The following is a 4,120-nucleotide window of genomic DNA, read 5'->3' as shown; positions in this document are numbered from 1 at the left end:
GTTAACCCAATCCAACCAACGCTGCCAGCAGTTGGAGACAATAGTTCGGCAACTGCATGAATCCATTTCTACGACTCGTCCCTCCACATCCTCCTCGGATTCACAGTTAAATCCAACCACTGCTACAAGCATTCATGGAGCTGAAGCTACAAGCTCCTCAGAGGAGACTCATTTCCGCGTTGCCCCGTCACCGGCGACAACCACCTTCGGAGGTGAGTTTGAGGAGTGTCACAGTTTCCTGCTTCAATGCAGATTGGCATTTGAACGTAGCCCTGCTGCTTTTAGATCTGATTCAGCCAAGATCTCCTATGTTGTTGGACTTTTACGGGGCAGAGCCTTAAGATGGGCTGAGGCCAAGAGCCACAATGATTCGTTTTTACATGGACTCTTTAATGACTTTGTGACAGAATTCACCCAGACGTTTGGCAGTGTGGAATCTGTTTCTGACATCAGGAGGAAACTAATAAATCTCTCCCAAGGCAGACGTTCTGTGGCAGACCTGGCTGTGGATTTTCGAATCTTAGCAGCACGCACGACTTGGGATGAGGATGCCCTTATGGGGGTGTTCACTGAGGCCCTGAATGACAGGATCAGGAACCAGCTGGCTCTTTGCCCCAAACCCAAATCGTTGGCTGAATTAATCAGGCTGGCCATGTCAATAGACAAGCGTCACCGCGAGATGAGAAGAGTGGAGTTGGTGACCCCTCTTCCTGTTCCAGAACATTACTCCGGGGCCAGGGGGCGTTCCACACCCGAACTCCTACCCAAGGACGAACCCATGCAAATGGGCAGAGCCAAACTCACTCAGGAAGAAAAAGAGCACCGACGCAAGATGGGACTCTGTTTATATTGTGGAATAGCGGGACATGTCGTGAACAACTGTCCCTCTCTGGTAAAAGGGCACGCCCACCGGTAAGACCGGGTCTATTGGTGGGCGGTAACCTGATTTCTTCTGTGACCCGGTGTTCTTTGCCATGCACTTTGTTTTATCAATCTAAGCAGATTCCTCTTGAAGCCCTAGTGGATTCTGGGTGTGAGCAATCGTTATTGGACCCTCGACTGGTGACGGAATGGGGAATTCCCACAACGAAGCTCTCTACGCCTCGCTCTGTCTCTTCCCTGGATAACCGCAATCTCTCATCCATAACTCTCCAGACGGTTCCTCTCCGCCTTCAGGTTTCAGGTAACCATGTGGAGACTCTCACTTTTTATGTGTTCCCTTCCCCTCAGTCTCCACTGGTGCTAGGACATTCATGGCTTGTCCGCCACAACCCCATTCTCGACTGGAGGGAGAACAAGATCATTGGATGGGGCCCAGAGTGCTCGCAGTTGTGTCTGCGCTCCGCAGCTCTGCCTAGCCGTGGACCTGTCAATCCCCCTGCAGAGAACATCGATCTGGCTACGGTACCACAAGTTTACCATGATCTGAAACTTGTTTTTAGTAAAGACCGTGCTTCTTCATTACCCCCACACAGACCATTTGACTGTGCCATAGATCTATTACCCGGAGCCCCTCTGCCTTCCAGCCGTTTGTACCAACTGTCCAAACCGGAGAGAGAGAGCATGGAGGATTACATCCAGGACTGTCTTGCAGCCGGCACTATTCGACCGTCATCCTCCCCTCTGGGTGCCGGCTTCTTTTTCGTGCCTAAGAAGGACGGTTCCCTCAGGCCCTGCATTGACTATAGAGGTTTGAACCAAATCACGGTTAAAAACAAGTATCCTCTGCCTCTACTTTCATCCACGTTCGAACCAGTACAGGACTCCACCATCTTCACCCGACTAGACCTCCGGAACGCTTACCACCTGGTTCGGGTGAAGGAGGGGGATGAATGGAAGACGGCGTTTAAAACGCCAGTGGGTCACTTCGAGTATCTGGTGATGCCCTTCGGACTTACTAACGCCCCTGCAGTCTTCCAATCCCTGGTTAACTCCGTGCTGGGTGATTTCCTTAACCGCTTTGTCACAGTTTACTTGGATGACATTCTGATCTTTTCTAAGACCCCGGAGCAACACATCCGGCATGTGAGAGCAGTTCTCCAGCGCCTTCTCGAAAACAGACTATACGTAAAAGCAGAGAAGTGCGAATTTCACGTCCCAACCGTCAAGTTTTTGGGGTTTGTCATTGAGGGTGGTAGGTTGAGGGCGGATCCAGAAAAGGTGCAGGCGGTGACCGAGTGGCCGACTCCGACGACTAGAAAGCAGCTTCAGAGGTTTCTGGGGTTCGCTAATTTTTATCGGAGGTTCATTCGTAACTTCAGTCAAATCGCCGCACCCCTGACCCAGCTGACCTCGATTAACAGAGCTTTTGTTTGGTCACCAGAAGCTGAATCCGCTTTTCAGGTTCTGAAGAAGAGATTTGCCGACGCACCCATCCTACACCGGCCTGACCCTCAACGTCAGTTTACACTGGAGGTGGATGCCTCGGACACTGGTGTGGGGGCTGTGCTCTCCCAGGTGGCTGAAGAGGACAAACGCCTGCATCCCTGTGCATTCTTCTCACGACGCCTCACACCTACCGAGAGCCGTTACGACGTAGGGGACAGAGAGCTGTTGGCTGTGAAACTGGCCATTGAGGAATGGAGACATTGGTTGGAGGGGGCTGAACAACCATTCATCATCTGGACTGACCATAAGAACCTCATCTACCTCAAGGAAGCCAAACGTTTAAACCCACGCCAGTACAGATGGTCTCTTTTCTTTTCTCGGTTTAATTTCCTGATCTCTTACAGACCCGGTACAAAGAATACCAAACCCGACGCACTCTCTAGACAATATGCTCCAGACCGGGATAACCCACCATCGACCATCCTTCCCTCCAACTGTGTGGTAGGGAGCGTCACCTGGGAGATCCGGGAGCAGGTACTGGAGGCCCTTAAGACTGACCCTGGTCCAGACAACGGCCCCCCGGGTAAACTGTTTGTTCCCCAATCTGTTAGAGGCAAGGTCATTCACTGGGCTCATGCTGGTCGGTTCTCCTTACATCCGGGGGTGGCACGCACTGTGGCCCTTATTAAACGTACATTTTGGTGGCCGTCCATTTTTAAAGATACCAAGGACTATGTTTCTGGTTGTCACACCTGTTCCCAACACAAGGGGGACCATCGCCTCCCATCCGGTCTACTCCAGCCTCTGCCTACTCCCTCACGGCCTTGGTCGCACATCGCCCTGGACTTCGTCTGTGGTCTCCCCATCTCCCACGGTTTCACCTCCATTCTTACCATAGTCGACCGGTTTTCAAAGGCTTGCCACCTGGTGCCCCTTAAATCTCTCCCTTCATCCACAGGCACAGCGCAGCTCCTGGTTAAGCATGTGTTCCGTCTCCATGGCATCCCGGAGGAGATCCTGTCGGATCGGGGTCCGCAGTTCGTGTCCCAAGTATGGAGGGAGTTCGCAGAGGCCTTGGGGGCGAAAGTGGCACTTACCTCCGGACACCACCCCCAAACCAACGGCCAATGCGAACGGATGAACCAGGAGCTGGGGGCCATGCTGCGCTGTGTCTGCTCCATTCACCCGTCGTCCTGGAGCACCCATCTTCCCTGGGTGGAGTATGCCCATAACAGCCACATCTCTACAGCTACAGGTCAGTCCCCGTTTGAGGCTTCCCTTGGTTTTCAACCCTCGCTTTTCCCCGCACAATCTACGCCTGGCTCCTCCGTTCCCCAATTCCTCCGTTGTGCCCGTCGTGCCTGGACCACCACCAGGGCGGCGCTGGATCGCACTGCACAGAGGAACAAGCAGATAGCTGATCGCCGACGGCGTCCGGCCCCAGTCTACGTCCCAGGGCAGTCTGTGTGGTTATCGTCCAGGGACATTCCACTGAAGGCCTCTTCCTGTAAGTTATCTCCCCGGTTCATTGGTCCCTTTAAAGTTTTGGCTGTTCCGTCCCCCACTACGGTCCGCCTGGACCTCCCTCGGACCCTACGTGTGCACCCGGTGTTCCACGTCTCCCTGGTCAAGCCTGTGGTCACTAGTCCTCTCTGTCCCGTGCCTGCACCTCCTCCTCCGGCTCGCCTGCACCAGGGGGACTTGATCTACACTGTTCGCGGGATCCTGGACTCCCGTCCCCGCGGTCGGGGTATGCAGTACCTTGTGGACTGGGAGGGCTACGGTCCCGAGG

This window comes from Nothobranchius furzeri, chromosome 11 (assembly GCF_043380555.1).
Source record: "Nothobranchius furzeri strain GRZ-AD chromosome 11, NfurGRZ-RIMD1, whole genome shotgun sequence".
Classification (NCBI taxonomy): domain Eukaryota; kingdom Metazoa; phylum Chordata; class Actinopteri; order Cyprinodontiformes; family Nothobranchiidae; genus Nothobranchius; species Nothobranchius furzeri.
Note: the sequence above shows the minus strand (reverse complement) of the source record.